We start from the raw sequence: 19,499 nt of genomic DNA, 5'->3' as shown, positions 1-19,499 counted from the left end.
GATGTTTATTTTTAAGGGTAACGAACAGATCCGATACATCAAAACAAAGAGGGTTCATTTCAAATACTGTAGAATATACATATTTTTATTAATTTTTGGCAGCACAACTCCCCTGTCTTCAACACTAGCTGATATTAGGATATAATCTGTGGAATTGTTTATGCAAGACCTGGACCTCGAAACCAAGGACCAGTATTCTACCAGTTGCAATAGAAAAACACAGATGATTCCACCCAGCCTTTAAAAACCCCCTGTATATACCAATAGAAGCCACATCCATCAAAGGTGAGCCAGTGTATCCCAAAGCCATCCAAAAACCTCCCCTGCTTCAGCACACTCTAGGAGAAAACTTCATCCACAAAGGATACTCACCAATCCAGGACTGTCTTAAAACTTAAGACTCCTTTGATTCCATAAAACTCTTTTAAAACCCCTGGGAGTCTCTGACAAAATGAAAAGCGTGCTCAGTCCCTTATTGGTAAGATCTGAATAAACAACCTTTGATGACCTTTACAGGTGGTGCTCATTCTGTAGGTGGATTTTACAGAATAAAACATCACAAAAGCCAAAGAAAGGTTGGCGGGGTGGGAAGAGTAAGTGGGAAATTTTCTTCAGATCCCAAAGGAGAAAAAAAAAATGCCTAAATGTGCAGCGTTATTTTCAAAAGAGATTTTTGTTCTTAAAGAGTTTCAACTCATCAGCGTCGGCCCTAAAGCTTCAATATAACAAATGGTGTTTATTAGGTAAAGATGCCTCATGTATCTCTCCTGATAAAAGCAGCGACTCTTTCATTGCATTTCATCTAGCTGAGTTGCCTAGAGATTAAATGCCTTTTAATAATATCTGCTGAACTTTTTCTATACCCCTGTGCAGCCTTAGCCACAAAATCCATTTAGCCATTATTCACTGCCAGACTAGAAAGAGGTTTCCCTGAGAAGAAGAAATTCTACCTGCGGGCCACAGCCTGGCAGAACCACAGGATCACAGCTCCCGGCCCTTAGCGTTTCTTGCCTGCCCTTTCTGGCAGCCTGCCCTACAGATTTCACATTTGCTTAGCCAGCCTCTCGCACGTGAGCCAATTCCTTGGAACCTTTCTCTCACTTTCTCTGTCTTTCTCTCTCTCTTTTTCCCTGTCCCATGTCCTACTGCTTCTCTTTCTCTGGAGAACCTTGACTACCTACGGATAGGTCTGTTAGTTAGAGTCACTAGGCTCTGATCAAATTCTCATTCTGCTAAAATCTTCCTTCAAATTTATTAAGTCACTAATTCCCGCTTAGACAGATATATGGGGAATAAAAAGGGTAGATGCCTGCTGAGCAAGGTGTCAGATCTCCGGCAACAAAAAGTGATTTACTCACGGGTAGTAAGAAGAATTCACCAACAACAGTATAGGTTTGAAAAGGAAAGGGTTTTTAAAAAACTTTTATTTTAAGTTCTGGGGTACAAGTGCAGGTTTGTTACACAGGTTCGTTAGTTTGCTAAGGATAATGGCCTCCAGCTCCATCCATGTCCCTGCAAAGTACATGCTATCTTTCTTTTTTATGGCTACATAGTATTCCATGGTGGCAATTCCTCAAAGACCTAAAGACAAAAATACCATTTGACTCAGCAATCCCATTACTGGGTATATACCCAAAGGAATATAAATAATTCAATTATAAACATACATGCGTGCATATGTTCATTGCAGTACTATTCACAATAGCAAAGACATGGAATCAACCTAAATGCCCATCAGTGACAGACTGAATGAAAAGGAAAGTTTTATTAGAAAGAAAGAACACTGCAGAGGAGCTCAGCGGGAGCCTCAGCAAGAGAAAACTGAGCCCACCACAGTGGATGTTCCTTAGGGGTGTGTATGGACCTTAAAGCAGGAGCTTAAGGGTAAGTTTGGACCATATTAGCCATGTAGGTCATGATAGCTGATTACATTTGTAGACATTCTGGTGCCTTGATGTCATCAAGGGTTGCAAAACGAGGTCTGACGCATATGCATTGTGGAGTGTGTAGAAATTCTAGTTACTTATACATTTTTGGGAAAGAAGGTTGGTATCAGATGCCTGCTTTGGATAATAGGGAAGTCCAATTACTTCTGAATTCCACAGGTAAGGAGCTTTGCCTCTGGAAGTCCTGCTTGATGAGTACCAGGTGATCTTCGCTCTCCTCAGTGTCCGCTCCTGGTCAAAACTGTCACTCTGAAACAAACAAGCAAACTAATGAAAATCCTGAAAACTGTGCAGCTAGAGCTTTTCCAAAGTTCGCAATTCATTAAAATTCTTCCATCAAAATTACAAACCTCATGCATTGCGATAAAAATGTAATGTATATAAATGAATTATTGTGGGGTGATGTGTATGTGATAAAATTATAAACTCACTCTTCCTTCTCAAGCAATGTATTTCATTGATTAGAGGATGCTGTGTGTGTGTGTGTTTTTTTTTTCTTTCAGGAAAGAATAACCTACTATTGGAAGTATGAAAATTGATTTTAAAGATTCCCACTGCCCTTCATAATTCATCATTGTATATAACAAGATGAAATTTATGTTACCTAACTGGATTTGGTAGTGCAATTTGGCAGTTAATTATTGTAAAATTGTGTTTGTAACCAACAGTGACTGTAATCGGATGTCAAGTTTAATTGTGGCTTGAAACCTAAATGGCATGTCCTGGGAGACACCACGTCCTAGACAAGGTGCCTCAACGTCAGCCAAATACCTCCCCATATGGGCCATGTTTTTGTTCACAAGATTGGGAAAACATATGCTATGGTTGATATCATCAATATGTCATGAAAACATATGCTACGGTTGATATCATCAATATGTAATCAACACAAAATAAGGCAGCTCCCAAAAGAAAGGCGTGACCCGGCCAGACCATAACATTCCAACGTGGAAATGAAAGACATCATTTTTTGCCTACCATGAAAAGAAACTAGATCTACAGAAAGAGGGGGAAATACAGGGGGGCAGAGAAAAATAAATCTCAGAAAAATAAAGCCTCAGAGCTTTTTGGTTCCCTGTTACGGGAATACAAAAACTTAACTTTTGTATTCTATGGGACATCTTGCTTCTCATAATAAATTGTCCTTTTAAGCTCTGCTGACTTGAGAAGATCTCTTTTGCATATAGCTGTAGGATGTTAACTTAAGTAAGTATCTGGTGGGTACTAGACTGGTAAAATGGCTGAAACCAGAGGAACCTAGTCAATTACAGTAAAAGCTCAGAAGTCATAAATGTGTCATACAGCAGTAGAATTTATCTCTGAAAATTGGAAAGTTTATATATATTTCTCCCATGGGTTCTTATTTTAACACACTTGTTACTTATAAAATGTTAGACATAGAAGGACTTTTTTAGATTATCTAGTTCTGTAAATCACACTATCCAGAATAACTGTTGCTTTGGGGGACATTTGACCCATTTTGGAGGGGAAGCCGGCCTCGCATCCAATCAGCCTTTCGTTTGCTGGGTGGTCCCCACTGTGTGACTCCTGATAAGGGCTGAGTTTTAGATCCGTTTGAAGATGTCAAATGAGACCACAAATCTTCCTGCTTTCTGCCAGCTCAGGCACAGGAAGGAGAGCTAGACGTGGCCCACTGAATTCCTGCCCTGACATTTACATCCAGAAGCAGGGACACAAGGACAGAACCAGTGGCAGCCCCAGTGTCCAGTTCACAACTGCATTGCTCCTCTGCTACGCGGTCTGCCCAGCCTCCAGCAATTCCAGCTGGCTTCCTCTTGGCTGTTAGTGGATTTGGGGAACTAACCATTAATTTTCAATAAATTCATTTTCTGTTTAAGTTACATCAATACTGTTACTGTTATTTGCAGCCAAGTTCCCTGGCTGATCCCATAACAGAGGGTCATTCGGCTCCTCTGTGTCCTGCCGGAGACAGAGCTCATTTTCCAGGGTAATCCAGTTCACTTTGGGGTAGCTCTTGGTATAAAGTCTTTTCCCTAATGCTTCTACCCATTGATTATAGTTTCGACTTTTGCAAACATAAATCTATGCCTTCATTCTTTGGTTACAAGTAACATAGGTTTCTTGGAGGTTACATAAATTAGGATATTTATATGCATGAAAGAGAGAAGAAACAAGGAAAAAAGAGAAAGGAAGAAAGGACAAAGGAAAGAATAAAGAAAGGCCATCTAAATGGTTCAAATGTGCTCTCCACACTATGAGCAAATGCCCCAGAATGAACCCAGAACGCATGCAGTGATCCTGTTGTCCCCTCTGTCTGGGTCCCGTGCTGTCTCTGAGTCTGAGCATCACATCACCCTGGACATGATCCTCCTATTTTCACACTACGTGGCCCTGGAGTGCCAGGCACCCTCTCCCTTTGGAGATCAGCTGAAGATCAGCCATTTAGCCTAACACTGGAGGGAAATTGGCTGCCCTGGACATGTGGAGAGATTCCCTTGTCCTGTACTTTCAAGTATCTTAAGGGATGCCCAAGGGTAATTCTGACTGCTTTTGCCATCAAGACTGAAGCAGTATTTTTCTCTGTATAGCCACGTGACTGACTTACTCCCCCCCTCTCTCAAGTCTTTCCTCCAGTGGCAGCTTATCCAAAAGCGTCTGTGGACCATTACGATGAAACAGTGAACCCTGTTCCTGACCACTGACTTCAAATGTACATTCCCTGGATACCTTTCTCAATACCCTGTTTTTCTGTCTGCCCTGCCATATTCATTTACCTGGGACCTAAGAAAAAAATTGTTTCCCTCTGCAAAAATATAAGCTCCTCGGCCAGGCACGGTGGCTCACGCCTGTAATTCTAGCACTTTGGGGGGGCCGAGGTGGGTCGATCACGAGGTCAGGAGATCAAGACCATCCTGGTCAACACGGTGAAACCCCGTCTGTACTACAAATACACAAATTAGCTGGGTATGGCGGTGGGTGCCTGTAATCCCAGCTGCTCAGGAAGCTGAGGCAGGAAAATCGCTTGAACCCAGGAGGCAGAGGCTGCAGTGACCTGCGATCGCACCACTGCACTCCAGCCTGGCGACACAGCGAGACTCTATCTCAACATATATATAATATATATATTCATTTATACTTATTTATTTATTTATATGTATATAAGCTCCTCAAGGACAGAAGACACATCATCCTATGTATTCTGTAACCTCTGCAGGTACAGTAATGGCTGTCACAGAGCAAGTGTGCAATAAACACTAAGTGAGCGCGTGCGTAGATACCTGTTATATAAACTCAACTCTCAGGCAGCCTGGGAGAGCCATCCTCTCATTCTCTCTCTTGCTTTCCGAAAAGCCTCCTATACGATATTTATTTCTTCCTGTGAATTCTCTTACCTTTCCCACTGGATTCATTGGTGAAAACCTTTAACACAGACTGAACAAATTGCAGCTTCCATGAGAAGGGAGAGCTGTGTGTATGTGAGTGGGGAGGGGGTCGGCTAGAAAGTGGTTGCTGGGAAACCACAAACAATGTTCCTCTGAGTTGCGATGATAACAGAGATGTCAGATTGACTTTACAGTTACAGCTGCATCTTAGAGAACCTAAAAGAAGCTGGGCACAAATGTCTAGGCTGACTTTGGAGAGTTCTACTGATGTAAACATATCCGTTGGCTGAGGTCCCAAGTCTCTCACGGGCTATGTGATAATGAACAATTTTGTCATAGCTCCGTGCCTCTGTTTCTATATCTCTAAAATAGGAATGAGGGAAGTTTCTATAATACCTCAGGGGGCTAATGTGAGAATTAGATTCATTCATGTATTCACAGATGTCTATTTAGAAACTCCTATGTTACAAGCATTGCTTTACTTCTCAGAGATACAGTGGAGAATAAAATAGGAAGAACCTCTAACCTTGAAGTGCATAAATACATAAATAACAAGGGTGTTTCAGGCATTGAGAGGTGCTGTGTAGAAGACAAATAGGGACCAGTTTAAATCCATGTGCATTTGTTAACTGTGGCCATGATGGTGCTGCAACCAACCACAGCACCTCAGAGCCCAAGCAGTCACCATTTGTGGCTCAGGCATTTGTGTATTACCTGGGGACTGGCTGATCTATGCCGGGCCTGGCTGGGGTACCTTGTCTTCAAAGGGTTGTGCTCTGTATGGCTGTCACTTTAGTCTTAGAACCGATCAGCCCAGGCGTGTTGTTGCACAGGAATGGCAGGTTTGTGACAGACAGTGGAACATTCAAGGCCCTTTAAACCTACCTTAGCACAGGCACTCTGCCCCTTGCATCTCATTCTATTGCAACCCAGGTGACATGACTGAACAGAAATCCAAGGGATGAATAAATTCATTCTGCTGTTTTGTTGACAGGAATTTGAAGCTCACTGATCCCAGAGGTCCTAAATTATGTTTATGTCAATAGAACTCTCCAAAGACAGCCTAGACATTTGTGCCCAGCTTCTTTTAGGTTCTCTAAGATGCAGCTCTAACTGTAAAGTCAATCTGACATCTCTGTTATCATCGCAACTCAGTGGAACATTGGAACATGGCATGCACACAGGGATGGCTTAAGGAATTAGCACCAATGATGCAACTGATCCCAGAGGCCCTACTGAATAGTCACGCTCAGCAAAAGCCTGAATCGCTAGAAGAATCTGAGCTAGAAAATATCTGAGTTACAGACGTCCAGGTTGAGAAAAATCCTCCAGCCGAGGAACTAATTTAGGGAAAAGGTTAGACAGTAAATGGAATATAAAACGGCTGGCGAGTCCCAAGTGTCTTGAGGCAGGGAAAGGTTAGGGATTGGTGGCAGCTGGCTGGACCCTGGGCTGGGGGTCCGGGGCCATGCTACTTTTGCGTGCTTAGAGGACATGTAAACCACAGACAGGAAACCTGGTCCCGAAAGGTTCATTTTTCCCCGCTTGCTCTACTGAAAATAATGACAGCGTATAAAATATCATGTGTATATTATATAGAGACCTCTTGAAAAGGTAATAAATTCTTGGGATTTGGGGCACAAAGGTGGGAAGCAAATCTTATTTTATGGCTCAGTGATCCATCCTGCTCAGCCTGTCTCCCTCCTTAATTTCTGACAATCCACAGGATCTTCCCGAGTCTCTGCCTGGGGCTGTGTTTGGAAAAACAAGGTCACATGAACCAGTGGGTAAAAGTGAGGCAGGGATTTCTCAGCATCACTGACTCTGTCCTTAGTGGCAGGGAGATTCTCTTCTGAAGGGGTGTAGGGTCTTGGGTGCAAACAGGTTCCTATTCAGTGGCAGGGACTGCATTACTCTCTTGTATCGGTACAGATGCCCCTTGTGTGGGGCATCCTCAGGCATTCAAATTCCAACTGACGTGGTCGCTCAATTGTATCTATTAAGAATTTGCTCAAACACTGTTTCATTGCTTGTCTAATGTTATAGCTGCCTCCTTTGCCTGCTGTGCTTTGCCAAAAGCTGTGTGTCTCGCTCCTGTAAGAGGAACTTGTCCCTGAAACTTACCTCACCTCTTTCCACAGAGATCTCAGTTTTCAAAGTTATTGTGCTTATGTTGGTTAGCCATTTTATTTCCTTATTGTTAACATGAGAGTAGCATATGTATGCAGCTTTCATTTTTCTAAAGGAAAACCAAACTTCATAATTTTTTGAATGGAATTAATAAAAACCAATTAATCACGGTTATGCCTACGGTGCCATGTTCAACAACAGATGCTTCTCATAGTAATTAGGTTGGAATAATAACAGGATAGGAAAAGCCCAGTCATTAGTACTGCCAAGAGTGCTAACAAGACTGTTTCATCAATAAAACCGCTGGGAGAGGAGTTCTTAGCATCCAGGGCTGGCAATGATTTACTGTGTACCTTCAGTGGGGCCGTTCCAACTTCCTGGGCCTCAGTTTCCTTAACGAAACGTAAAGAAATAACATAGTTCCTTTTTTTTTTTTTTCTTTTTTTTTTTTTGAGATGGAGTTTTGCTCTTGTTGCCCAGGCTGGAGTGTAATGGCCTGATCTCGGCTTACCACAACCTCCACCTCCCAGGTTCAAGCGATTCTCCAGCCTCAGCCTCTGGAGTAGCTGTGATTACAGGCATGCACCACCACGCCTGGCTAATTTTGTGTTTTTAGTAGAGACAGGATTTCTCCATGTTGGTCAGGCTGGTCTTGGACTCCCTACCTCAGGTGATCCACCCACCTTGGTCTTCCAAAGTGCTGGAATTACAGGCGTGAGCCACCGCGCTGCCCATAGTTCCATTTTTAATTTGACCACAAAACAGCTATTTGGGGGAAATTGGTCTGCGAAAGCGTGGAGGCAATGTGACAATTCCCTTGTAAATGGCCTGCATTTTCTTTATTTAACTGTTATCCTTTGGATTCTAGATATACAAATCTGTCCCCTGAGCAACCTTGGGTTATTCATACACATTTTGGCTGCTGTCTATAGTTCATTGAGCTTTTGTGTTTCCATCTTTTATCACATAGAGACAGTATAGCCAGATACAGAGATGATTTCAAATCCTTACTTCCCCACTGTCTCAACAAGAAAGGGTTATGCAGCTTTTTGCATTTAGCTGGCCCGTGTAGGGAGAGTTATGTAGCATCATGCTCGTAAAACGCTTAGCACACCATCTGATGCATTGTGCATGGGGGCGCTCACCAAATCAGTTGATGTTACCATCATTATTTTGAGACTTCCTGGAGTGTGCAGGGGCACATCAGTAGTTGTGGCTACCTCACCAGATGCAAGAGACAGGCCCCAAATTCTCCTGCTGTTTTTGTTTGTTTGCTTTTATGTGTTTATATATAGTATCAGGGTGTGTGAGCAGAGTTTAAACTCAAGCCCAAAATAACAACCAGCACGGAAAACATCTGGGTCCATCAGACTGATGAGAGGGACCCTGTTTTGGGCCTGGGTCAGGGGGACTGGAGACTGGAGTGGGCTTACCTTCAGTACAGGGTGGAAGAAATTTCATCTCTTGCCATTCACAAGAAAGCCTTGTGCTTTGGAGGACTTACAAATGCTTCAGCGACCTTCCCATTCTGGCTGGTGGGGATTGTGAGCTCTGAGTAATTTGTGAGCTCTGAGTGCTTTTCCCTCCCTCCCATTGAGGTGATTCTTCCTTGGCTAACCTCACATGCATGTGTGGATCAGAATCTGGCTGAGGACTTCACCTGGGCTCTCTGTATAGCCCAAGAGTTTCTTCTAGGTGCAACTTTCCTCATCTTTGTTAACTCTGCTTGCAAATGTCAGCTGCCATTGTCCCCCCAGAATCCCTGCTCCACGGCAGCAGCTGAGGAAGTTCACCAGGCTTCAGCTGGGTCCTCGCTCTGTGCAACGTACGCAAAAGTCTCTCTAGGCCATGGACGGGGGCAGCCATAGGGTCCACCCTGATCATTTCCCATCTCTTAGGGAATCACTGTCCTACATTGTCTGATGCCTAATGTCTTGAAGACCATTATTTTATATAATTTTGGTTTTTTTCCACGTGAGATCACGAATCTAGTCTTGATTACTTCATCTTGGTCAGAAGGAGAATTTCCATCTGTGTAGTTTGCTGAGGTGAAAATCCAGATTTTTGCAGTGGCATTGGGCCAGCACTGTGGCTCCATGTGGTACAGTTTCCATTCTGCCCCGTTCTCAGGACAGTTTTTGAGCCACCACACAGTCACCTCTGTCTAGTCTGTTTACCCACCCCCTCACCCGCCTGGTGATTCTGCCTGTCCATCCTTGCTTCTCCTTTTTTTTAGTAACTGCATTCCATGTTGTCCTTTGAGGAGCTGTCATTTGACCACTCTCCTTTCATGTGGAAATCCTTTAGAATTGGCTTGATCATCAGAATGTGTCCTGTCCCTTCCTATAATGATGGCCTCAGAAATGCATATGTGACTGAACACATGTAACGAAGAGTCCTCCAAGAGAAGAATGTGGTCCCTAATGGTTCCTGGGGAGGGAATTTTTGTGGAGGGTTCTTATTGCAGGCATTCAGTTACGTGCCTTTTTCTGAAGTGACCACTGTGGTTAGGAGTAGGAAGCTCCACTTCACCTGTGTATGTGTGGGGTCTGAGTATGATTTGCTAAACTGGTAGAATAAAAGCATGGCACTGCACATTCGTTACCAAATGGAAAGAGAATATGGCCAATACAGGAGAGAGAGAGAGACAGAGAGAGAGAGATAGAGAGAGAGAGAATATTTGGGAAAAGAAGGAAAATTCCTTAGGAGACTGTTTAGGACATTGAGGGCCTGGCTCAAAATTATACCAGCAATCAACTAATCTAAAGAAATTTTCCAGGTAAATTTGATTTCCATTTTTTCCACTCTTGTTGCCCAGGCTTGAGTGCAGTGGCACCATCTTGGCTCCCCACAACCTCTGCCTCCCGGGTTCAAGCGATTCTCCCACCTCAGCCTCCTGAGTAGCTGGGATTACAAGCATCCACCACCATGCCCGGCTAATTTTATATTTTTATAGAGACGGGGTTTCACCATGTTGGTCAGGCCGGTTTCAAATTCCCGACCTCAGGTGATCCGCCGGCCTTGGCTTCCCAAAATACTAGAATTACAGGTGTGAGCCACCGCATCTGGCCTTATTTCCATTTCTTATTGGAAACTTTGTCTGTGTGTTTTTAAGCCAGAATGGTTGGGATTTAATTATTGGTATATAAAATAATCCTACTATGACATTCACCGTAAAGCTGTTCTCACTGCCCTTTGTTAGTTAGCCCTGCTTGTGCAGGCACAGTGTGGGTCACGGATTACGTCAGCACCCAGAAACCCCAGTCTGAAGGAGGAGTGAGGCCCCAGCCATCGCTGGAAGGCATGGCCTGTACAATTACTGGTTTTTTTCTAAGAGTTCTGAAGCACAGCATGGAGGGTTTGGAAGTTAGGTATGCCCTTTACTTCACAAATAACAGTAGTTAGATTGGCCCTGAACTGCCTCCTTGTTTTGATTTGTTGAAACTGGGTGAATTCAGGCGTGAGAGTGAAGGGCTCCCAAATCCTTAGGTTATGCAGGATGTGTACACTAAGACCTACTCTTAAATATCTTTTTCCCTGCTTTCCTCTTGCTACAGAGAGAAAGCACAAAAGATTTTTATAAAAGGTGATACTGTTGGCATAGGAGATGGGGGGAAAAAACAGTTTTCCAACTTGGTGATCATCTGTTGCTAGTTCTCTTTCCTTCTCCCGGATCTGGTTATCGGTGGATCACCGTGTCCTCTGAAGGCTCTCCCAGAGCTGTACTGGGGATTGCAGGGATATGAGGACCACTTCATAAAAGCTCACTTTTTTTTTTTTCTTTTTTTTTTTGAGATGGAGTCTCTCTCACTCAGCCACCCCGGCTGGAGTGCACCGGCAACCTCCGCCTCTCAGGTTCAACAGATTGTCCCATCTCAGCCTCCCAAGTAGCTGGGATTACAGGCACCCGCCCTCACGCCCAGCTAATTTTTGTATTATTATTATTATTATTTTTTTTTTTTTTTTTAGTAGAGACGGGGTTTCACCACGTTGGCCAGGCTAGTCTTGAACTCCTGACCTCGGGTGATCTGCCCACCTCGGCCTCTCAGAGTGCTAGGATTACAGGCATGAGCCACAGCGCCCTGCCAAAAGCTCACCTTTAATTCAGCTCCGTCTAACTTGTGTTTCTCCTGTGCATTTTTTTTTTCTCAAGGCGTTGAGATTTCTGCAGTGACCAGAGCTGCTAATTAGTTATCACAAGTTTTTTCCTTAGGGGAGATAAAATGGTTTTGATAAAATCAAAGTGCTTCTTTCTAATTCTGATTCCATTGCCTTGTTCTTTTTTCTTAGGTCCCCAGCTTAGAAGGAGAGTGGCTGATGCTTCCTTTTACTTCAGACTGTTTCTTCTCCAATGTTAAATGGTAAATCCATACCTGATGTATCTGTTATCGATAAAGTTCAGATGGTATTTCAAGTTTCTACAGAAGCTTTCTCACTTCCCGCATGAACATTTTCTAAATGGAAAGAATCTTCCTTCCATAGGATATTTTCAATTTGAGTTCTAAGAAATGTATTTGTTAGATTTTTCTTTTCCTTTTTTTTTTTTTTTTTTTTTTTGGTTTACTATCTGTCTTCTAGTTTTTTCCTCTAGGAGAAAGTGTTTAAAAGCACAAAAAGGTTTCTCAAAAGGGACTCTGCCTGATGGACAATGCGGTCTTCATTTTATAATTCACTCTTTATATTTAATTTCAGATTTCCACCTTCTACATTATTTTCTATTGGCTGGTAGATATGTGATAGGCAGAAACGTTTCCATCAGACACTTAAACTAAATCTATCATTTAGGATTTGTGTTTTGTATCCATTAGAGTTTCAGTAATTTCCTTCTCTCTATTCAAGTCCTTCTCCCTTTCTTTCCAGCCTTCAATTTCTTGTAAAAGAAATTTTCAGTGTTTTTGAAGACCAGAAAGTGCTTTCTTAGGTTGTGAATTATTTTTCTGCCAGGCTCGTAAGCTGTTTTCACTCAAGTGACTTAGAATGGCCAGGCTTCATCTTACAGGAACCATATCTAACTTTGAAAGTGACCCATATGTATATGGTCACCCATATGTCACTTCACCATGGAGAGAGGGGGCTCACCTGTGGCTTATTTTCAACAAGGCCTCTTTTATCATTATACAAAGAGATAGACCTGTTCATATTAGTACTAACTGATGACAAGCCCAGTGTTTCTAACTCACTCAAAGAGCTGGCCTATCTTGAAGGAAGCTCAAGAATTTCCTGGGTTTATAATCTAGTCAAATGTGTTAAGAATTTTACAACATTTTTCACTTTGCCAGATAGTCTTTTGATTACTTGCTTTGTCCATGTTAAACAATGTTTGTTTGTTTATTTGTTTGTTTGTTTGTTTTGAGATGGAGTCTCGCTCTGTCGCCCAGGCTGGAGTGCAGTGGCGCAATCTCAGCTCACTGCAAGCTCCGCCTCCTGGGTTCACACCATTCTCCTGCCTCAGCCTCCCGAGTAGCTGGGACTACAGGTGCCCGCCACCACGCCCAGCTAATTTTTGGTATTTTTAGTAGAGACGGGTTTCACCTTGTTATCCAGGATGGTCTCGATCTCCTGACCTCGTGATCCGCCCACCTCAGCCTCCCAAAGTGCTGGGATCACAGGCGTGAGCCACCGCACTCAGCAAATTATGTATTTTTTAAAGACTATTAAGAAGGATTACTTACCATTACCTCCCTAGGAACCAGGAGGACCTGTGTATCCCCTGAGCCTTCAGACACCCCCGCTGCTAACGCAGAGCTGGGAGTAAAGGCTTGTGGCCATCAGCAGACCTAGCACAGTAGCCAAGGCCCTGCATGCCTGCTTCTGGTGGCCAGACACCAGCTTAGACACAAGACCACACTGGACCCTGGGGAATGTGGAGCTTGGAATGCAAACAAGCACCCGGCAACCAGGACAGGCTACCAGGGACTAGAGCTCCAGGAGGCTTCATTGGGTAACAAAGTTCTACCCAAGCATTCTCTCGCATTCAACCTGGGGAACAAGACAGCACCCGGTTTCACACTCGCGAGGCATGAGACTGTGTGCAGCCAGAACGACCAGCAGGGGGCGCAAAGGCCACTCCAGGCACCTGCTGGCCTCAGAGAAAACAGGAAATGAGGAAGCCCACTCCGGCTGTCCTTTCTCTGCAAGGAAATGTGCCAGGGGACTGCAGGCCAGACAGTTGGCAGCAGAGGACTCATGAAGGTCATTATCACTGCTTTTTCCTCCTCTTATTGAAACTCTTCCCTCTGCAGCCCTGGAAGCCTGATCCTACCTACAGGTGTCAGAGAAATCTCCCTCCCTCAGGGTCCCTGTCTAGTTTGTTTTTGATCCGGCCACAAATACTAGGGCAGAAAAATAATGGATGGTACAAAGGTCTTTACTGTCTTTTGTTGGTTTGTTTTTATTTTATTTTATTTTTGAGGTGTTTTCCCATGATAATGAGTGCAATGGAGGCATAATGTATTTCACATTGTACACCAAAAAGTATCTGAGACAAGACTCAATCAATTTAGAAGTTTATTTTGCCAAGGTTAAAGACACGCTGTGACACGGCCTCAGGAGGTCCTGAGAACAAGTGCCCATGGTGGTCAGGCCACGGCTTGGCTTTATACATTCCAGGGAGACAGAAGACATCAGTGGTCCAGAAAGGCGGGACAACTCAGAGTGGAAGCTTCCAGGTCGTAGGCGGATTCAAAGATTGTCTGATTGGCAATTGGTTGAAAGAGGTTGTCTAAAGACCAGATATCCATAGAAGGGAAGGTCTAGGCTCAGATAAAGGGTTGTGGAGACCAAGATTCTTATCATGCAGATGAAGCCTCCAGGTAGCAGGCTTAGAGAGGATAAACTGTCAATGTTTCTTATCAGACTGTAAAAGGTGTCAGACTCTTAAGTCAATTCTCTCCAGGATCAGGAAAAGAATTTTAAAAAGTATTTATAAGCTCAATTATTTTATTAATTTATTGTTAGCAACTTTGAGATCTGATTAAGAAATCTTTCCTAAACCCAAGATAGAAAAGAGTTTTATCTTCCACTTTCTCTTAGAAGCTTTATTCTTTTAATTTTAACACTTGGGTCTATAGTGTCTCTCAAAATCAAGGAATGGGTCACTTCAGTTCCAAGTGTAACAATGAAAAGTGAAAGCTGTGAATTACCTCTTTCCCTATATTTTCACAGTATCTTTGTGCAAAGAAAGCAGCAAAGAGAATTGCATCATATAAAGAGTGAATTAAACCATCTAAAGGAGTAAAAAGTCGTCATCACATGGACAAGAAATTAAGACATAGCATCCATCACACTATTTGCAAAGTGGTTTATTCCTACAGGCAATGCAGATATGTAAAAAGGTTTTTCTATAGTTTCATCCTTTGTAGAACCTAAGGAAATAAGCCCACATTTTGAAATAAAATTTTTAAAAATCATGTAGAAAAATGACCTACTGTAGCGATGACGTTTTGAAGACGTCTCGTAGAACTTGAAGATCGCCCAGTATTATGAATTGATAACATGATTGCTTTCTTGGACTGGGAGGATAATTTCCCTAATGGACATTAAAGCGTTTGGATCGTTATTTTCCATCTGGAAAGTGATAGTGTCCTGATTGTCTCAAGTAAGGGCACCCCATGAAGCATAGGCCCAGGTCATGTCCTTCTCCAAATTTTCCTCCATTAAAAAATTCTAAAAAATAAACACAGCAAACATGGCACCATAACTTATCTAAATTTTACAAATTCATAAAGAGATCATTGATGCATACTAGCGATGTGAATTTTTAAAATCCGATATGTAGTATTTGCATTTTGCAAACAAAAGTCAAAATAAAGGTATACTTTTTTTCATGAATGCCATTTTTCATTTTCAAATTCTACTTTTTCTTCTTTTATTGGAACTGCATTTACTACACGGCATACATGCATAGTGAGATCTGGAGAGAAAATGCTGGGATCTGTGGCTCAGGTTTTCTATATTCTAGGGGAAACAAGTTTCCCCTAAATTACCTAAATTATGTTTACATAAATAATTATGTAAATTTAGATTGTTTGTTTTTAGGAGACAGGGTCTCACTCTGTCACCCAGGCTGGAGTACAGTGGTATGATCTTACCTCACTGCAACCTCTGCTTCCTGGGTTCAAGAGATCTTCGTGCCTCAGCCTCTCAAGTAGCAGGGACTACAGGTGTGTGCCACCACACCTGCTAATTTTTGTATTTTTTTTTTTTTAGTAGAGATCGTATTTCACCATGCTAGCCAGGCTGGTCTCGAACTCCTGACCTCAAGTGATGTGCCCACTTTGGCCTCCCAAAGTGCTGAGATTACAGACATGAGCCACCACCCCCAGCCATAACTTTGTGTGTGTGTGTGTATATATATATATAAAATTATATATATATTTAAATATATATATGATTATATTAAGAAATAATTATTAATAACATAATTTATTTTTATAATTATCTATAATAATAAATTTTTATATATTCAATTAATATATATATATTTGAGACAGAGTTTCATTCTGTCACCCAGGCAGGAGTGCAGTGGTGTAATCTCAGCTCACTGCAACCTCCGCCTCCCAGGTTCAAGTGATTCTTCTGCCTCAGCCTCCCGAGTACCTGGGATTACAGGGGCCTGCCAACACACCAGGCTGATTTTTGTATTTTTAGAAGAGACGGGGTTTCATCATATTGGCCAGGCTGGTCTCGAACTCCTGACCTCGTGGTCTGCCCACCTCGGCCTCCCAAAGTGCTGGGATTACAGGAGTGAGCCACCATGCCCAGCCTTTCAGGATCATTTTCTGCCAGCTTTTTAGATTCATAAAAGCATGCAGCTTCACAGATTAGTTTCACAAAGACAATTTTTAAGTTGTATGTCCATTATTATATGATGGCTGTGACATTTGGAAAAGGGGGAGCCATTGATCATTAAGACACATCCAACCATTGGTATGACTTCCCTTTCCATACCAATGACAAAGGATGGCATTTGCCAAAATGGCAAAGGTGAGGCTGACAGTTTCGTGAAGTGCCTGGGTAGCCAACAGGATGGCTTGTAAAAAGTTTAGTAAATAACTCGCCCCCTAATCCTGAAACATCTGCAGCAATCTTCAGGGATCCAAGCAACTCCTCAGTTGTCTTGAGTCTTTCTTATGTCTCCAGAACTCTGCATGTCTGGGCCAGTAGCATCTTTCACTCTTGGCCCCATACAAAACTCTTGCCCTTACACATATACATAATCAAGCTATTAATGCAAAAGAGCAAAATGGGAGCCAAGGCCTCAGCCACTAAAATGCTAAGTTTTTAGGTAGTTTGCTCTGCTGATTAGAAAGTAAGAAATATTTGTCCTGTTTCTCTTATCATCAAATGGGGACATCTGGAAAAAAACTTTTACTCAGGTTTGTAGGAAAAAGGAAAGTTAATTTTTTAGAGATTCAACTTCTTTATGCCTTTTCAGATTAAACTTTTTTTTTTTTTTGAGATGCAGTCTTGGTCTTTTAGAACTGTAGTACATTGGCACAATCTCAGCTCACTGTAACCTCCCCCTCCCAGGTTCAAGCGATTCTCCTGCCTCAGCTTCCTGAGTAGCTGGGATTACAGGGCCATGCCACCACGCTCAGATAATTTTTGCATTTTTAGTAGAGATGAGGCTTCACCATGCTGGCCATGCTGGTCTCGAACTCCCAACCTCAGGCAATCAGCCCTCCTCAGCCTCCCAAAGTGCTGGGATTACAGGTGTGAGTCACTGCACCCGGCCGATTAAACACCTTTTAAAATTGTTTACATTACTTTCAATTTCTGCAAAAAGAGCATTAAGTGTGTGGAAAAAAGTTAATGCATGTTTATAAATCTAAATGTCAAATTACACAGATATTTACTTTTTCTTGTTTTCAGCAGCTGGAAATCTAGGAGCAGAAGCCCAGCATAATGATCTCTGAAAGCCTGGATGCATGGATTCCTCTCTTACTTCCCAAAACTGTGGGGTAGAAATGTGAGTATCAGCATGCTGCACAGACTTCTGCAGATGTCCAGGGAACTGAATTTCTAGAAGTTATAATCTATGTTCTTTCCCAACCCCCGCTTCAGTTTACATATCGCAGGCGTGTTTGTTGAAAAGCAGTCAGCTAGAAAATAAGAGTGGCTATAACCTGTGCTGCCCAGTGATCAGGGAAAGAGAGCGGATGAAACTTCGATGACTTTCTGTTAGTCTGATTAATATCCATGCCAAATGTAAGATTAATTGAAGGCCTTATCGCTTCCCACCAAAATGTTCCTCCACTTGCTGTATACTACATTGAAATGTAAAGTTATGGGTTTGTTTAACAGTTCAATTTGTCAGTGGGCATTCAGCTCTTCTATTTGTTTTTTTACTTTGAGCTTAGTAGGAGCAGACAAATAGAGGTGACCCCTGTTTTCTTCCTGAAGCCATTTTTCAGGGCAGAAGTGCCTTAACCACTTCATTGAGAAACCACCTTTGCATGCAGTACCCTGAGTTGGCTTCAGCACGCCAAGCTCCACAACGTGGGAAATACTCTGCTTTCCATGTTGCTTTAATCCCAGTGCTCATGAGTAAGGACATGTCCTGTCTCTTGTCCATGAAAATACTCCCACAAAACGAAGTCACACCCAGGATCTGTTAACGGAGATACTGAGTGGGTGAAGGAGACTCATTCCCTAATGCAATTCAGGTCACACAAAGTAAAAAAGAAAACAAAAACCCTTTTCTGTTGAGGATACAGATGGAAAGAAAATGGAAAATGCCTTTCAAAATGCACGAGCGTAGTTTTCTAATTACGTTTCGGTGAACATGCCGGTGAACTTACCTGTGTGGCTTGGTATTGCGGTGGGTTTTCAGCTACTTCTCCACCAAATCCTTTGAAAAGCAGCAGTGGCAGAAACAAATAACCCAATTAAAAACAATAATAGCAACAATAAAAAAAGAAAAGATAAAGAAGAAAGCAGTGGTTTTCTTTGGCTAGCTGAGGAACTTTCTACTAGGCATTAGCAATCGCTTTGCAAACTCTTTTTTTTTTTTTTTTTTTTACAGCACATGCTTCATTCTCTAGACAAATTTCAAGAATTTTCAAGCATCAGCAGACTCAATTCTTCACCCCCATTTTAACAATTAAAGAATCAACTGAATGCCCGTGTTTAAGAGTCAAGCCCATTAAACCTGTGATTTGTACGTTGCTCACACTCTCTATTCCTATTAGCAAGAGATGCTAGGAGAACTTCTTGGTCATCAATTTGATGAGTTCCGAGGGGAATGTGGGTTTAGGTTGTGGCGTTCATATACATAGACATCTGGCTGAACACATGTACCTAAGAGTCCTCTAGTTTTCCTTGCTCTACTGAAAATAAAGACAGAGTGTGTAAAATATAATGTAGGTATTATACAAAGACCCCTTGAAAAGGTAATAAATTCTAGTGATTTGGGGCACAAAAGTGGGGAAGCAAATCTCATTTTGTTGCTCAGTGATCTATCCTGCATAGGCTGTCTCCCTTCTTAACTTCTGACAATCCAGGGGATCTTCCCAAGTCTCTGCCTGAGGCTGTGTTTGGAAAAACAAGGTCACAGGAACCATTGGGTAAAAGTGAGGCAGGGATTTCTCAGCATCACTGAGGATGGATGACTCCTATTCAACATAGTATTGGAAGTCCGGGCCAGAGCAATCAGGCAAGAGAAAGAAATAAAGGGCATCCCAATAAGAAGAGAGCAAGTCAAACCATCCTTGTTTGCAGATGACATGATTCTATATCTCGAAAACCCCATAGTTGAGACCCAAAACCTCAATAAGCTGATAAACAACTTCCGCTGTCTCATTTGTAAGTGGGAGCTAAATGCTGAGAACACATGGACCCATAGAAGGGAACAATCACACTGGGTCCTGTCGGAGGCTGGAGGGTGGGAGGAGGGAGAGGATTAGGAAAAATAACTAATGGGTTAGAGTAGGTTTAATACTTGAGTGACAAAATAATCTGCACAACGAACTCCCATGACACAAGGTTACCTAGTAACAAACCTGCACATGTACCCCTGAACTTGAAATAAAAGTTGTATTTTAAAAATAACAATACG

General features: G+C 42.4%; 1 long non-coding RNA gene and 1 pseudogene across 1 annotated transcript; one reads left to right on the top strand and one right to left on the bottom strand.

Moving 5' to 3' along the window:
- Positions 1–394: 394 nt before the first annotated feature.
- The window catches only part of LOC103239536 (transmembrane protein 132B-like), a 20,972-nt pseudogene continuing 1,867 nt past the window's right edge, over positions 395–19,499 (bottom strand).
- On the top strand, positions 13,404–18,368 carry LOC119620571 (uncharacterized). The gene is made up of 3 exons (XR_005237057.1): positions 13,404–13,633; positions 14,606–14,775; positions 17,315–18,368. It is a non-coding gene; the product is annotated as an uncharacterized lncRNA (long non-coding RNA).

This window comes from Chlorocebus sabaeus, chromosome 11 (genome assembly GCF_047675955.1).
Source record: "Chlorocebus sabaeus isolate Y175 chromosome 11, mChlSab1.0.hap1, whole genome shotgun sequence".
Classification (NCBI taxonomy): Eukaryota; Metazoa; Chordata; class Mammalia; order Primates; family Cercopithecidae; genus Chlorocebus; species Chlorocebus sabaeus.
Note: the sequence above shows the minus strand (reverse complement) of the source record. Positions and strands in the feature narration are given on the sequence as shown.